This window comes from Augochlora pura, chromosome 6 (assembly GCF_028453695.1).
Source record: "Augochlora pura isolate Apur16 chromosome 6, APUR_v2.2.1, whole genome shotgun sequence".
Classification (NCBI taxonomy): Eukaryota; Metazoa; Arthropoda; class Insecta; order Hymenoptera; family Halictidae; genus Augochlora; species Augochlora pura.
In genome coordinates this window covers 18,129,161-18,147,335 of record NC_135777.1, presented here as the reverse complement: position 1 = coordinate 18,147,335, position 18,175 = coordinate 18,129,161, and the positions used below count along the sequence as shown (strand labels likewise).

The following is an 18,175-nucleotide window of genomic DNA, read 5'->3' as shown; positions in this document are numbered from 1 at the left end:
GACAATGAGGATCAACATAGCCTCTGGCACCAGCCCGGGCCCGGTCGTCCTTTTTTTTCCAAGTTGACATTTTATCAATAGCAGAAAGGTCAACTTGTTACGCTTTCTTTCTGCTCCTTTGGAGAACTGGCTATTGAGGTTTGAAGGATTGATTGACCCATTTGCATCAGGAACGGTCGCATTCGCTCATTTCGCTCGGCCATTGTCGCGGATAAACCCTCCCGGCTAGCTGAACATTATAAATAATTAAGCTCTATATAGCGTTCTGGAGCAAGTTTATTCGTGCCTCCTACGCTGAACTAAAGCTTGTTTAATAAAGCAGGATGAAAAAGCTGTGATATAGATACATTTTATTGGTGATGTAAGAGTTGGTAAGAAAAGTTAATCCAGGTAAAGAGACGGTTCGGTTAGGTTTATTAATGAATTTAATGGACATCGTTAGCTAACCTTAATTGCCGCTTCTAGAATCATCGATAGTTCTCTGTTATTAGATTATTATCGTCGAGTGTTGCGAAACTACAACACTTCCTACATTAATAGCTTCTCCAGATAAACGATTATGCATAGAAGTTTTTCCTTTTTTCCTCCACGATACTTCTAAAAGCCAACGACACCCTATACAAATTGATAACTTGGTCCTTTCTCAAGATTCTACTGATTCGAGATCATGAATTAAGATTACGTCACTTTTTTCATTATTCGTCATTCTCCAAGGAAGAAAAACAGTCCTCGATAATCTGCTGCAATGTAAACGACGAATAGACAAAGCTTTCGGCACAGGTGCGACCCAACAATTATTTATTTCACCACCAACTGCTCTTGTACACTTGCAAACGGACAATACACGCGAACTCGTCGCATCACTTGTCTCGCAACTTGGGCCGAGCCAACTTCCTCGACACGGGGGACTCGCCTTCATCCTGGAGGACAAGTCCTATCCGCCGTCGTGACCTAATCGTCCGACCATTTAATATAAAAAAATATCTTCCGTTGACTCTTTTTCTACGGAAGCTCGTAGTCTAATTCGTTGAATGCCTTCCTTGCTAAAGTGACAATTCATAGTACTTCCGAAGTTATCAGCTACTGAAGCGTAACTTTGAACTATGAGAACGTTTTCGAGAGAAACGACGACTTCTTAGCTGGTTCCCACGATTCAAAGGAAAGTACTGGACTGGTCCACTTGACATTTTTTCTTTATCTCGAGAAAGAGTCCTACTATTGCTTGATCTGGGATCAAGACGTTCTTCGATGTCGAAAGTATGGTTTTATTAAAATTTCTGGCTTTAAGTAAATTGCTAGTCAGACATAGTAATCGATAACCCCTTTTTACATATTATCTGCGTGTCACAGTTCGAGCTTTAATCACGTTTTAAGGGGTAAAAATTTTTATCAGAATTCACTAAAATAGTTAAATTTAAAGGAATGTATTTTTTAAGAAACATTTAATATTTGCAATACTAATAATAAAATTTTGGTAACATGTAACGAGGATGTTTATTGATCCATAGAGAAATTCTTTCAAGTATATACGAAAATAAGAAAAAATTAAATCTTTAAAAAAATAATACTTTTCTCGCACATAATGTATTAATAATTGTGCTAATAAGACGCGAAAAATTTTGTTTCTTATATATTTTCATTTACGTTTATTCCTAGAGATTCGTGACGATTTGTTATCCATTTATGAAATAAACGAACGAATACCTATGAGATCTATAAAGAAACAGAAACATGCATAAATGAAACGAGTAGCATTCCTCTTTAGTAAACCATGCATAAATGAAACGATCAACATTCCTCTTTAGTAAACCACGCATCAAATCTTCCTCGACTCGTTACAGTGCGAAGAGTTAATAAAGAAATTACACATACCATAACTAATCATAGCTTGTCATAGATAAAATCTGTATTTACCAGCGAAGCTGTTTGAAACAATTCGCTCAACGTATCTACACACATGCGAAAACGATGTCAGAGATCGATGCAGAGAGTATCAACCAAGTATCAGTACTTTCCATATAAAAGAAAAGTCCGAGACATTGCGCAATTGCTCTCGAACCACTTGGAAAGTGAAGACTGTCGACGGTAGCGAGTGCGCGCAGGGGGTCACCGAGGCTCTTTCTTCCTGGAATTAAAGTATTTTCCCAGGCGATCGATTATCGACGAACCCGCTTCCGCCGCGCGGAGCCGGCAATCACCTAACCCAAGACCATTATCCGCGAAGGGTGTCTCCGATAGGAAGTCGGTCTAAATTCCCGTTCCGCGAGAGAGGTCTCGTTCAAGGCTCGCGCACTCTGGATCGGGTCAGGTGCCATTTCGACTATTTTCGCCGTCGGTGTTTCCTTGGCCCTGGTCACCCGTTATAATCCGTGCGCGTGCACTCGGCCCTCCTATAAATAGGATCCTTCTGGAGACCCAAGTTCAGAGGAACAGGGTGGACGCTCCGTCGTTTTTAGATCTACCGACGGTTTCAGAGCCGGCTCGGCGTCGAGCAGAGCCGAGCCGAGCGGAGGAGCTGCTCCGCCGCTGCCGCACACGCTCGCCGCCAGCCCGCGAGCCAGTTATACGCGCTCGTTTGGGAGACGCCGTAACTTTGGGAACTTGAACGCTACTTCGGGGTGCCACTTTACGGGGAGCGCCTCGCCCTCCTGCCGGCGTGTAATTAAATGGGAAAGAGGAGACTCCGTAATGGCGTAGCCTTGAGGATTTTCGTGGTGTTCGATGGATTCGGTTTCTCCGTTCGCCGAGACAGCACGCTCATGCCAACGAAATTCCGGCGACTGTGAAGTGTGTCGAAGCTTCGGTGTATTCGGTCACCTGATTTTGTTGACCACCAGAATTTTACATATTTTTCTGGCTCTGTTAGGTGAAAGGACATTCTTTTACGTCTAATGTCAGGTGATCGATTTACTTTGAAACAATCGTTTGATTAGTCTGAATCGATTAGAGTTTGCACGATGCTTTAGATAATCCATTTTACTATACATTGCTGTAGGACGTGTGGGTATATTGTTTAGATTATATTCAGCTTTTATGTTACGCAAATGGTATCATTCTTGAATGCGCACGAATCTATTGCACTCTAAGAAATGTGAGGGAGCAAGAACAATACCACTTTGTTTTCTTAGATGTTTGAGCTGTTGGCTATTTGTTTCATTCATTTGCTTTCAAGATTGTGGTATATCAATTCTTGAATCCTTTTTTAATATCTAGTGCACTTTTCGAAACCATTTACCGACGTTTTCTGTTTCTAATGTTAACGTAATAATTAGACGGCGGATCTTTATGTAAAATAAAAATTGTAAGAGATGTAAGTCAGATGAATGATCATTTAATAATTTTATCAAGTTATACATAACACAAGTATTCTAAAACTTTTCCAATTTCTTAATAATCTTGCTTTTGACCTGTGACCATTTTTATCGAAAATACATAAAATCCGCAGTCTATTTATAATACCAGTGAGACTTTGATAATACTTTTGCATGAATTAGCGATTCAAAATATCGATTAGATTTCTAACTAACAATAGTCAAATGGAAGTTCTCGTGCAGTAGGTTTCTTAACAATTTGCAAAGAATCGTAAATTTCTATCAAATAATTTCGGCGACCAATTAAATAAAGATTTATATATCGTCGTTTTATTAAATTGCCATCAACCAGAGGACTCATTAAACACTCTTAAACTTTCTAATAGAATACGTTGCACCCAGCGGTCTACGTACACCGATGGCATAAATGAATGATAAATTGCGCAACGGCTGATATTTCGTGCATGCTGTAAATATTTCATTGCATCGACACCATACCGGCACCATAAAACTTCGCATCACAAATTATGAAAGATTTACCGCTTCAATGATCGTGTCCACGATTTCTTATTATCGTAGCCACGTAAAAGACGGAGAATATCGATGAAATCAATAAAAAGAAGAGAAACCTGCTCGTGCTGCGAAACCTTCACTCATCAATCTACGAAAAGAAAGAATCTGAAAAGGATCATTTCCTCTGACTTATCAGCGTTGATTCCGCAGAATTTCTATCAGTTTGACAGAACTCGAAACCGTTTCAATCTGCAAATTTGTCTTCAACATTTCCTGTATTTTTGCATCGACACATATTGAAATAGATTTTTTTGGGTTTTCAAGAAGTCGCCGGCAATTTTAAACATTGTCAAAAGATTTATTGTATTCAAATATTATCTATCGGCGATCATCCTATAATACCCGATAGTCTGTCATTTATAATTAAAAACTGCTTAATAAATTGTTTTCTGTCACTAAATATTTCACGAAAAAAAAATTCAAATTTCTCTCAAATTGCAAGGCTAGTCAAAATGCTCGATTTCAGATCTTTCGTTACAATGTCGCTAAACTTGTAATGATTTTCCCATAGACAATAATTAAACAAATTTTTTAATCTAAGCTTTCATTAAAACAACAATTGCAAAATATTCAGAAAGCTACAAATTTCCATCATTATAAAACAACTCTTGCAATGCTATTTAAAATTCGATTATAACTAGCGTTAACATAGCGCAATAATTAAAAATTCGATGAATAAATATTCGATAAATGAAATGTTAAAATTAATTGTGGCTGTCTCAGAGCACAATGCGCAAACGATCAGAAACTATGAATAACTAGCCGATTAGCCGCGGACTTGCGAACGAGCCGAGCCGCTTACGCAAATCTCGAGGCGCGGTCCACGGTCGCTCGGCCGTTTCGCGCCGGAAGCGGAAACGGCGATTCGAGACGCGATTTTCGGGTCACGACTACGGCGGCCAGCTCGCAGGATATTTGCTTTGACGAGCGTCGGGCACCGAGGAGGAGGTGAAAAGTAACGGGCGAGAGGACGCGTACAATGAGATAAAGGTGACAAAACGCGGGACCGTTCGGAGTCATGTCCGGCCATTGCTGATCCGGAAGTTGAATAAGAAGAAGAAAAACCGGTTGGAAGGTCGGTCTCTCTCTTTCTCTCTCGACCAGTGGTGCGCGCCGGTTTTCGCGAGTCGTCGCCTGATTGGCTGTCGCCGGTAAAATTGCTCAGCGGGACGGTTCTGTCTCTTTTTTCGAAAAAAATCGACGCGGGGTTCGGTCGGGACGAGAGAGAAAGAGAGAGAGAGAGAGAGAGAGAGTGGGATTGTCCGAGATAATTCATTGTGTCGGGCTGGACCAATTGCGTGGCCGATCCGCGGGACGTTGCGCGACGGGATTCCCCGAGCAACGGTGTGAAAAAAAGAAATTAGGGGTCACCGGTTTTTCTACGACCCGCGTCGAAGCATCGGCGGAGCGGCTCGGATCGGCCGCGAATGGCGGCGACCATGTTGACGTCGCCGTTGAGGAGCTGGGAAGATGTTGGTTAATTGTGATGAATTATTCATGGCCCCGTGTATCTGAACTCATAATTCATGCATCTATACATTTTTAATGGCGGAATTAAATTCGAACCGGATGGTAATCGGAGAGCTATAATTAATTTCGTTTCGTCCTGTTTAATTTTGTAGTTGCCATTGTTACGGAGTAATGGCCGCACGGTTTTCTTCAAATCTTAAAGTCACCCAGCGATTTTTGATCAAAATTCAACGTATCGTCATTTTGTACACGGTCTCTGATTTCTACAATTTCATGTTACAATTTTGAATATTTAATAAACATTTGAATATTGCATCTAAGAGAACGGAGAGAATTTAAAGCAGGAAATAGCCTTTCCGAACCAATGTTTAACAATTTGAGATAATTATTTTCAAAGCCTTTCGAATCCCAGGTTTAAAATACAACTTTATATTAAAAATTGAAGGAACATTTGGTTATTGGTTGTACCAGACGCAGCCTCGCGGGTATCCTTTATGTGCCTGCAGCGTTCGACGACAAAGGGATTTCGAGATTGATACGATCCGTCATAGATCAATTTATCGCTTGCGTGATCTTCAATTCTGCGGTTTATCGAGTGGAATGAATTTCGCGTAATTGTAGTACAGCTTTGGGATGCTGCTCCCCGTGGAAAGCAGAAAAAATTATGGTTGCTGCGGAACGAATCGACGTTTCGCCTAACACATTACTCTCCCACTTTTGTTCCGAGACAAGCTGAAACATTTTCAACTTCACATACATAGGCATGATGATTTTCATCTTTTTAAAAAGCAAATAAGAAAACACTAACAATAATTTTTCCTTCGTTTAACAAATTTTTCAAGAAGCATTTGAAATTTCCAAAACCAATAATGAAATTTTGGTAATAAGAGTATAATAAAGAAAATTTTTATGATTCCAAAGGGAAATTCTTTAAAATGCAACAAAAAATGGAACGAATAAAAGATAGTACTTTCCGGTGCATAAAGTGTTAATTGATAGCCTAATTAGAAATTGAGAAAATCTTTGCCAATTAAACGGGAAAAGAAAATGGTTTTAATTACGATATCTGCTGATCCAAGATCAAGCGATTAAAACCGCATGAACGGGTCTGTTTATCTGCAAAGTTTTTCAAATATCTCGCCACGAATGCAAGCAAGGGGTTAACGCCGCAGGAGCGTTTTCCCATTTCCGGGTGTCCATCAGATAGCCAGGGAAAAACGGGCGTCGGCTTCCCACGCGCGACCGAATCTCATTGTAACAGGTAAATTGACCAAGGTGGCCGGACAGAGTGGTGGCAGTCGCTCAGGTGGCCGGTCGCAAACAAACGGGTTGAGACGGTTGACCGGGTCCCCGTTCGTTTTCGGTGTGTCTTTATCCGGCGGTGAGGATGCACATCGGGGCCCGGCTAGAAAACTGCGAGGCTCTATCCGTTCCGCGGTCGGCCGGACGGTTATGAGAAATATGAAATCTGGTTCTCACGGGCCGTGAATGGGTATACCGTGTGGCGGCGTCTTTCTCTTTCCCGGCGGATTCCCACTCGCCCGGTTAGATCCTTCTCTCTATCGCCGCTCCACATGCGTATCGTGGGAGGATCTCTAGTCCCGGGGGTCCTTTGTGGCCGGGCAGCAGGACATTGTCCATTGAGAAACGGCCAAACAGGTCCTAGAGAGTTTGACCTGTGTCCCGCGTCCCCCTTTTCAATCGGAGCAGCTTCTTTCAAGGAAAACCCCTTTCCTGATTTTTTCATCAAAATAAATCATGTGGGTACAGTTAGAGGGGTCCAGCTGGCGTGCGGCGGCAGCGGCAACAGCGGCACCCACCAAATCCATGCCGAGACATCCTGTCACGTCCCTGTCGACGATCCACGACCGTGCGTGGCCTTTGCCAGCCGTGTGCCTGAACCGAGTTTTCACCTTTCGTGGGAGTCGAAATCATCGGCGGACGCATGGGAACGTCTGGTCGCGACGCGGCCGATCGCGAAAATCAGCCGAGAAACCGGCGGCAAACTTTCCGCAGTGTTGGCAAATTAAAACGTTTCGGCTTGGAGAAATCGAACGCGCGCGCTCGTCTTTTGAAGTTCGATACTTAATCTTTTCGACGCGAAACGGTATCCACGAGACGAGTCAGCTGGTTACGCGATCGACGCGGCGCGGCGCAAAGGAGACCCGAATTTTTCCGGCAACCGCGAAACGGCACGCGTCACTTGCCGTTCCCGTTCTCGACAATGACCGGAAAACAAACGATGAGAACCGCGATAACAACGGCCGCAGGATCGCCAATGGGGGAACGCGGGGCGACGAACACACACCATGGAGGCTGTTTTATTGTCCGGCCACGGGCACCGTCGACGCGTGTTTCCCCCGTCTCTTTCTTCCCGTTCGCCCACCCCCGCGCCTCTGTCCCCGTTCTCTGTCTTGCTCGCTCCTCCCCGGACGCGGTTTCTCTTTCGCCGCGGCCGGCCTCGGTTAATTAGAAAGTTCCGTGGTAAAGAGAGGAAAGAGAGAGAGGGGGGGGGAGGGGGAGGGGCGGGCGGGTCGACGCCGGAGGAGGGCCGGAGCTTCGTTGTTACATTATTCAAAACGTCCCCCGCGAAACTCGCTGCTCGCCCGCCGCAAAACATCCGAATGCAAACTTTTGACAACGCGCGAACGCGCCAAGTGCCGAAGCATGTCACGCGAAATAATTAACGATCGCGCGAATTTTCTCGAGCGAGAATTAACGCGACCGTCCGTTCCGCTCCCCCTCTCTCTCTCTCTCGCTCTCCCTCTCTCCATCGTGCCAACACCCCCGCGCCCGTTGTTCCGCCGAATTTCTATCAGTGAAACTCGAGTTTCCGAAAATGTTGCCGGGGTTTCGGGGCCCGCGAAAGGGCGCTTGTTTCAAGGCAAGTTTGAGCTTGCTGGGCCAACTCGATCCGCTGCGACGGGTTTTTTCATTGTCACTTTGCCGAATTCGGAAACACGTTGCCGCTCGTCTATGCACAGTTGGATGCGAGCTCGTCATTTGCGGAAACGAAAACGGAGGAAAATGGTTTTCGTCGGCGCGGCGGCTTCATGCGCGATTTTCTCGGTGAACCTGATCTGCGGGGGGTTTAACTATCGTGTATATTCGGATGAAGGATCCGGGACGAAATTATTTAGTCCTCTGTAATTCGTAGAAATTTCATCGACGTCGACTGGTACAATGTTTGGCTCAATTTTACTTGGGACAATTGAGGAAGATCAAGATTTTGTTGCATGTAATGTAAAACTGTGTTACGAATGAATCCAATTGAAGATAGTGAAGTAGCTGTTGGGTAACTGCAGACTCTATGAATTCGGGAAAAAATTAATCGATTCATCCTAGAATGAATCTATGAGATTACCGCTATAACACTATTTACACAAAAATTTTTCTATAAAAATTCGTATATTGCCTGCAAGCATACAAATGAATATTAGAAAATTGAGGTTATGTATAATCTATTCTATATAATAATATGTACTATATACAATATATGTTTTATTATATTTTAAAATAATACATAACAGCTTAAATAAGGTGTATGTGCGTTATTTTCAATTGATCAAAGATGAGAAAAATCGTAACCGAATACCTGTACATTGAATAAATGTAGAAAATTCTTCGGAAGAATTTACAGTCAAGCGTCGACTCTTCTAAGACGACGGCAAGTTCACACTTTGAAAGATGCCATAAAAAAATTGCAGCCGCATCATAGAACATTATAGCTCCTAAAGAAAACCTACGCAGCCTTTCGTGCAAGATCACCATCAAACAACGCTCCGCAAGCGTCGTTTATCAATTTTTCCGCTCTACAGCGGCAGTAGCAGACCTCTAAGACAGAAATTTCCTAGCCTCCCCCAGTGTTCAACCCTGATCGGTCCCGGCGACTATACATTCGTGACCCCGATTCCATTGGAGAGTACCCGTTAGGTCTGGTCTCGTGTTCTAAGGACCTCATAGGCGAGCGTCCTTTAAAAGAGAGAACGATCAAAGATAGGGAAGAAAAGCTCCCCGGCGAAATAGGCGGGGACGATAGAGCGACAGAGAGAAAGCTCCGATCCGCCGTGATCTACAAAACGGCTCCGGATTTTTTTCCCTGGATCGTGAAGGGTCAACGTTTTTTCTCCTCACCGATCCTGCGTCGGGATGAACTGCGTAGCGTTCGCTGGGCAGGTAAGGGTAGAGAGAGAGAGCCGGGGGAAAAAAATCGAGCGCAGGAATGAACGGCTTTCGCGTCGGGCAACCGCCATTTTGGATGCTTTGTGGGGTAGCAGCGACGTGTGTAGCAGCGAACTCGTTCGAAGGTTAAAAACTGTTCACCCCTGGAGGAAAGTCGAAAAGGGCCGATGGGGTTTCCGGGCGCGGTGAAAGGGCTCGCGGTGGAAAAAGGAGAGAGAGAAAGATCCTGGAAAAAGTGGGGGTTTCGTATAAAAATTGCCCCCACCACGGAAGGACGCGCCGCGCCGGTAGGTCCTTTCTTCCTTTGATGTCCTGCTCGGGGCCCCGCGGCCCTTGGCCAGCCCCATACGTGCCCCGATGCTCCAGTCAGCATCCGAGCATGGGAGAAACGAGATCTCGCCATTGATGATCTCTGCCTGCGACGTGTGTGTCTCTCTAACCGGTCGACGGGAATCGAACGGCGATGATCGGTGATCGGTGAATCCTAACGTCGTGTTAACGCTCGCGTGTTCGTGCTCGTTCGATCGACTCCCCTCGTTGATGACCAGTGTACATTGAAAGGCGGCTCGATGGCCACCGTCGGATTCCAGCCACGCTCAATGGCGCTCAAAGGTAAACATCGCGAACGGAATACAGCGTCTACCTTTAACGGCTATCTCTGTGTGTTTTGAGAACCGGCTGCTGCTCCTCGCCATTGCGAAATCGGTTGTGAACCTACGGACGCCTTGCGAAACATCGCGCGATCTTTCTCTTTACCATATACCCGCGATTACTACGAAGATCGTTGGAGGTAGCCTAATCATCGGCTCGTGGCGGTTGATGGTTTGACCCTTGCCGAGCGGACTCTGACGCGCAGCTTTTTAAGAACGTGTAGCGGTTTCTGTTCAGTGAGATGCAAATGTTAATAGTTATCTGTATCTTGCTGTGTACAAAGAGACTTTAGTATATTTTCTTCATTGGTGAATATAAGAAATATTATTGTGTCAGTTATATCGTGTTTGGAATTGCTGTTGCTTTTAGTAGAAGAATATAGCAAGAGATTGAAAATTGTACTCATAATAGATACAGTATACTATATAATTATTATAGTATTCCGTCAGCGAGCATTATGAGATTTTCGAGGCTGCAATATAGCAGTTAAAGATTCACGGAAATGAAACAAATCGTTGTGAAAATGAATGCAATTGAATGCGAAATCGTTCACTTATTAAAGTCTTTAAAAATACAGTATCTTTTGTATTGTGATCTTGCTAGCAAAACTTTTGCGACCGTCCATGTCGTTCAAGATTGGCTATTCGAAGCTCGGATCCGAAGTTTTCAAGCATTCCGGGCGAAATGACGCGAAACGAGACGTTTTTCGGTTTCGAAACGAGCCGAGCGACGGGGCCCCTATCGCCGTCGTACGTCGAACGGTTCGATAGTTTTGTGACGTGTGCCAGGAATCTATCAGCTTCTTGATCCGTTTCTATATTTCGCGTGGTTCCGTGGCTGCCACGTACGGGGCGCGTTAGATGCCTCGGTCGGAGAAGGAAATTGCTGCGACCCAATACTAATGGATAATGGAATTATTGGTTACGGTCGGAGCTCGCCCTGGGGATGATCGTAATTCAATTGCTTCGATGTGTCCTCTGGACGTTTTGACAGGACGGATGTCCTAACAAGGAAACCGCCTCGGGATATCCGTCAGTTTATCAGTGTTGGCCGCGTTTGTATCGCCGGTGCAGATGTGTTGGGGGGGAAAAAAGCGTTCTGCGCTCGTGTTTCGCGGGGATCGTGACATCTGGCTGGATTTTGCGAATCGTTTCGGCTGGACCTTCGATCTCCGAACAGTTTTTAAAACACACGGCGAATTCCTAACTCGTCAAATTAATAACTGAGTATCTGGAGGAGGAACAGCTAATTGATGAGTCATTTAGTTCAATTGTTTCGCTAGAAAAATTGACTTCTGTCAAAAAATTATCTTTTATTTACAATATTCCAAAAATTGTTTTTCCAAGACAATTTGTTCAAGCAATAGATCTACACTGAATCAGGAAAGCTGTAGATTTGGATCATATTTTTGAATTTACTTAATTGACGGAGCAACTACGAGTATAATTATAGATATTATAAACATGGAGATTTATACCGATACAAACTGAAGAAAGAGATACTGCAAGAAAAATAATGATCGTACTTCTCAATATATTTTTTAATTAAATATTTTCTGCAATATAATAATACAAATAAGAAGGAATAGAAACTCTAAGCAATTTGCTTTATTAATATCTAAGGAACGTTTGATGCACACTGAAACAGTAAGAAGAGAAGAACATGATTTGAAAGGGGTGCAAGCGAAGCAAAATGGTCGAAGTAGCTTGCATTCTTATGATTGAAAACAGACTTCGTTTGGAGCTAAAACAACGAAAAGGACGTGTCCACGAAAGGGTGCAAATAACAGCGAAGTGGACTTAGTTCCAGATTGACGACTCGATGCGAAATCGATAGCGAAGTAATTGGCGTCCATCGTCGGATTCTCTGTTCCGGACGTTTCGTCTTGCCTGGAGTGCAGAGGAAAGAAAATTAATGTGGAGGACTAATAAGCTCGGGACGTGTCCTTCAGCGACTCCCATACGTATCTGCCCCACTCGTAGATGGAAATTACGAAAGTCTGTGGCAATAAGGGAGCCACGCGGTACAGTGATCGAGGCATTACAGATGTATGGGCCAATTTGTAAGCAATCCAACTTACATTCTCGGAGCAATATTGTATTTTTATGTTATCTTTTCTCGGCTATTCGCAGTCTCCTCTATATAGACACGGATACTCCCTCCCTGCCGGCACCCTGGCCACTCTGTTTCTGGTTTCTGCCAGATAAGGAATCCGGTGGGATCGAATCAAAAACAGAGATAATTAAAGAGCTCTCGGGGATGCGGTGCAATTTTCCAGATCGCTGTGAAATATCGTGCCTCATTGATTGCAGTTTGTATTTATATTTGGCGACTTGATCCTTGCAGGGTTTCTTAGCGAGGAATATTGGGTATGCAATTTAAACTGTCTTGTGAATACAAGGAGATATTAGAAAATTCTTAAGGGAAGGGTTGAGCGAAATTTTTATTAATTTAATAATTTAAATGTATACAATGTAAAAGATTCTTATAAGTATCTTCTATTATTGTAATTAAATATTAGTACTGCAGATATAAGTTCGATGAACTTCCTTAAGAAATGCTATAACAAAATAGATATTTACAATTATTAAAGGAACAAATGAATTTGTGCATGACTCCTGCTTATCATAATCGTCGCAGGCAATTTTAATCATCCATAACAAATCTAAATCTGACCATTCTAACATCGTATCATTACGTTCAACCCTTATCACAAGAATCAGATTTTCCATAAAAATTGAACATAGCATCGTTGATTACGAAAGTTCCTGTCGCAATTCAGCTTATACGTTAACCACCCTTACAAACCCTCGAATACAAAACACTCAATAATTTTTGCAAATGTTGCACTGTTTAAAATTTAAAAAATCATGATTACATAAAAAGATCCGAACCACCGAATCAAGTTGTTTGATGAGAATAAATTAAGGAATCGTTCCGCGCCGAAAATCCGAGAGTCATCCGGCGTCGGAGGTTCTCCTCTTTCACCGTCAGGTTACCGGAGCTGATAAATGCTTGATAGGGAGCAGAGCGTTCCGGATTTTGCAACAAACGGGAACGTGCCGAGCAGGAAGCTGCTAAATGAATAAGCAGCCGACGACACCCGATTGGGGCGGCGAGAGTATATCTCCTTTCGACCGGTTTGCGGACAGGTTACAAGGAGGAGAGACACGGTTCGGGTTCGAGAGGATAGGAGACGGGAAGGAGAGGAGACGCGCACACGCGTCTGCACGCGAAGGGAGATCAGCGAAGTGACGAGGAGACACGTGTCGGTCCCGGGGTCCTCCTTCGCGCACCTTCGGGCCCGCACGGGCCCCGAGAACCTAAAACGGGGGTTGCTCTCCTCTCTCGTACGCTCTCTCTCGCTCTCTCTCTATCTCTCTTGCGCTCGCTCTTCGTGTACCCCGTCGTCGCAGCGTCCCGTGCTCTCAGATCCAACATCTGCCCCCGAAAAAACAAAAGCCCATTGTCGTTAACGACCGGTCGCGCGTCTCTTGTTTCTAACCGAGCGCTTTTGAATCGTAGGCGAATAACGGACCCGAACGTCCATTCAGAACCGGGTCGCTGTCTCGTTCTTTTTCCGTCCGCGGCCTCTACGATCACCGTTTTTGCCCCTTCTGACCCCAGTCTCGGACTTCGAATCCCCCCCCTCTGCCACCCCCTTTGAAACCTAACTGCGACTCCCCGAGTTCGTGCACCCCGTTTCGAAAATTCTTCTCTGCTGCACCGAGAAAACTGCAAGACGTCCCGAAATTATCGACTTTATATTGCTGCTATACAAAGTAACTGACATAACCAAAAAAATTCTTGCTACGTTCTGATTGTCGAACTATTTCGACGTCAACCAATCGAACACTGATTTGTTTCCTGATCTTTGTGAACGTTGATTAGTCTAGAGGTTAGTTTCTACAATGTACAGTGCTATTCCTCCGACTATTAATTCATACAGAATCTACTAAGTATGAATGTTATAAATTTAAAATCATTCGAGATTCTTTATTTTTAAATAAATATAATTTAATATAAAGTATAACAATGTGACAGTATCGCCTGCTTATTTATCTCATAAATGCAATAATATCACGGTTTAGTTATAAACAGCTAAGAATAAGGTAAATAAAGACAAGAAAATTATTATTATATATATTAAAATTAATATATTATACAAAAAAATTATAAAAGATCTCATAGTGCGAGAGGGTTAACAATCGCAGTCTGATAACCGTTAAAGAAAATTTTTTATTAAACTGTCCTTGTTAAAACTAGGATCATCTTTATATCTGTCCATTATTCGTCACAGAAGTCTCAACAATTGTAACCAGCGAAAGTTGATGAGAAGGATTTTCAGAATGTCTCGTAATCTCGGCCACTGCAGCATAGTTTGTTGACACTGCGAGGCGCCCTACTCTCACCGATCTCCCAGATTCGATCTCGCGCTGCATCTCAATGGATCGATCTTCGGACGCAATTGTGTCCGAGGATTTATCTCGCTTCCTGTTGCACCCAGGTACGTGTCCTTCCGGTGACAGGGCAACTCGAGGCGCATAGAACCACGATGCTTATCTTGATTGCTTTTGGGAGATGTTCCTCTATAGGGCGCACTTTTTCGGTTATTATTGTGCCACTGGGCGATCCGTATCAGTGACTAATAATGGAACAGGAAAAATGCACGTTCTCCGTTTCCGTAAAGAAATGTTTCGATGCTCACAACTTAAACTCGCTGACAAAATTGATTTCCAAAATTCCTAAAATATACTTTAAATTGATTTACATCGCTTCGAGGATATTATTTTATGCAGATAGAAATTTATTTCTGCGATTACTGAAAAAAGTAATTGTTATCTAAATCAGGAAAAAGGAGTCGAATAAGTGATAAAACACCTCGTTGTTGTTCTTTTAACATCGTTTACCGCGATTTCTCGAATTCGACTTTTATCTCCGCATCGACAACGTCGTTCCGGGTCACCGGAGACGTTACAAAACTTGATTACCCGCGCGGCTGGTTAAGTGTCATGCCCGAACAGCAACGAAACACTTCTAACGCCACGAACAAAGACGTTCGCAGGTTTCTAAAACCTTATAATGTACATTTAAAAGAAACACAGCCGGGCATTAATATTTCATGCGTTGCCACAATTGCCGTCGTCGTTCACGAAAGCATTTTCCACGTCCAATATACGATAATTACATCGGCGGAATACAATGCGACCGGGTTCGCGGGGGGTTTCAAAACGCGCGCGGCGAAGGAAAATCCCCCCCCCCCCCCCGGTCAGGACGGGGGGAGGGGAGGAGGGGGGCCGGTGGACGACCAGAAAATTTACAAGCGAACAGAGAAGATGTCCCAGAAAGATCGCGGATCCGTTCCCCGAATATTTCCCAGCGACGCCGGGCCGCGTGTTTCATAATGAAATCACGGCTCGCGTATAAATCCGTACCCACGGACTCGATTCGCGCGGCCTGCCGCTCGCCCCGGCAAACAACAGAAAGGGAAATTCGGTTAGCCGGGAGGAAAGCGCCCCGCGGCTGATATAGAGATCTAATTTCCTTCTACGCGAGTCTTATAATTCACCCCCGTCGCCGGAGGAGGAAAGGAGGGGGGGGGGGGGCGGCGACGGAGGCTAAGGTCCCGGGGTCAGCCGCAGACGTAACAATTCACTTTTAAGTGTCCTCGAGCAGACCTTCTGTCGGAGATTCTTGCGGCTCTTCCTTAGTCCCCCACCCCTCCGCGTCGTCCTTATACTTCGGCCCATTAACATAGAGATTGGCATGGTTTCATACATCGATCTTTCCCGCTAGTCGAGCGCGCCCGTATCCATCGAAATCGAGACTCACCCCCGTCGAGGCGGAAACGAGAAACGCGTTTATTGTCCCCACCCGCGGAAAAAAATTGTTCCGTCGACCTCGTGGATATTTGTGCAACAGCTTTTGTTTAGGGTCTGTTTATTTATTTGCGACGATTCTTACCAAGTGTCCTTGGAAATATTTATTATTTTATTTGTGTACTTTTTTACTGGATCGAAATCTTAAAGTTTTACTTTTTATAAAATATCACGCTTACAATTCCCAAGGGTGTAAATAATTTCTTCTCATTAAAGTTTTTGCACACCTTCACGATTTAAATATAATGTATAAGTTTTCTGTAACTGTCAATCTATAATAATTTTTAATATTTTTCGTACACGAAAAGCTGTAGACCCTGTGCATATAAATAAATTCTAATTTAATTAGAGTCTTGACTAGCTATATTAAAAATGACAAGACGTCTAAATAAATTCAATCTTGTGCTTATAAAGTAACACTTATTAACCCCGTTTAGTTTGCGATAAATTTAGTGCTAAATGTTTTTAAGAGTTTCACTGAACCATTCCAATAGAAACGAACTTTATCTTATCTTATCTTTATCTCGAGTAACTACTCGTCACTTAGAAACACAGAGGAAGTTGTAAGTGCATCATTCACCGCGAAAGAATTTATTTCTCCACGGTTTGTTTTTCTGCATATTTGCTATATTTAAACATCGATTAGGGTGTTTCTCAATGCAGCACGCATTCCATAGACACGCGTAGTTAACACTTTAGTGCGCGGACTCCGTTCGATTCTTTCGGGGCGGAGCTTGATTGACCAATGGCTAGCGCGCAAACTCGGGTCTCTTGACCGTGTAAGCACCGCCATACTTCGCGCGAATGAAAATCAGATCGCGGCGCGAATTGTGGCTGGAAATATTGGATTATCGATTTTTCCAGCTTTTCAGTTTAATCTTGCCACCGTGCTCAAATTCGTACATCGTTATCCAATTTCCAATCTCGTCGCGTGAAGATTTATAAATACATTTATATATTTCTGTACATTTCAACATAATTTAATTGCCGAAATGCCGAAATTCAGTTTCTCCGTTTTACACGCGTAACACGAGCTCCGAGAGAAATTTCGAGACGCGCGTGTATCTCCGAACATTGGGTGGTCCGGGGCACAGGTTCAAGGAAAAGGACTTTCGAGTGTCCTGTCCTGTGTACCCTCGAGTGTCCCTGGTCATTTCCATGGAGGTCTGTTCAACCTCACGAAGCCACGTGTTTCTCTCCTCGTGTAAAACCCGTGAAAGTACAGCACTTGGGAACGGTCCTCGGCGTATGGAAGAGAAAAGATCGACCTGCATGGTCAGAAAGCACTTAAACACAGTTTCGTATCGGGACACTTCGTTGCCCCAGGCTCCTTGAGCGAGATAAAGTTCTCGTGCATTTTTCCTTTACACGATCTTTTGGGTAAAGACGCAGCATCGATATAGCTGAGTCAAATGACACTTGACAAAAAGAGAAATACGATTAAACACAGCGCATGAATGTCTTTTTACAATTTTCACACTGATTTCATCTATGTACAAAAATTATCATTTCTCTATACAATATAAAACATTTTCTTTAACCCTTAATCAATCAAGTGGTTTACTATTGTTTTAATATCTTTCGGCAGGTAGTACTAACATTTCGAAATTATTTTCCAGAATGAATTGTTCGAAGCATTTGCATATTTTTAATAGAATAAGCTACTTTAAAAATCCCTAGACAATTGATTAAGGGTTAACACTGCCAAACAAATCAAAATAACTGGTTTCTGATTTTTCGTACGATTTCTGATAATGTCTCCGTTAATCTTCTTTATTCAAGCATATATTATAATAGAAAAGATTAGTAAAAAGTTAACCCTTTGCCGTTTATTATAGTTACAATGATTAGAATATTTTGGATTGTAATTATTTCTTAGAAGAAAAAGAAAATCTATATTTACAAGTGCAAAACTTAAATGTCCTATCTCGACTGCACCAAACGGGAGTTGAATAAAAATTTCGTTTCATTTCCGACATTTTTAAAAACTTGAAAATAATATTTATCTATTTTATTTGTCGCATTTACTGTCTCGTATTCTACCAACGCATAAAATCGGCGGTCTACTCGACTATAAAATTCGCGAGTCTGGCTTGTCCAAAGTACGTC

General features: G+C 43.2%; 1 protein-coding gene across 1 annotated transcript in view; it reads left to right on the top strand.

Moving 5' to 3' along the window:
* Nucleotides 1–18,175, top strand: part of Cph (BCL11 transcription factor chronophage) — a 42,614-nt gene that overhangs the window by 7,627 nt on the left and 16,812 nt on the right. The window lies entirely within an intron of this gene.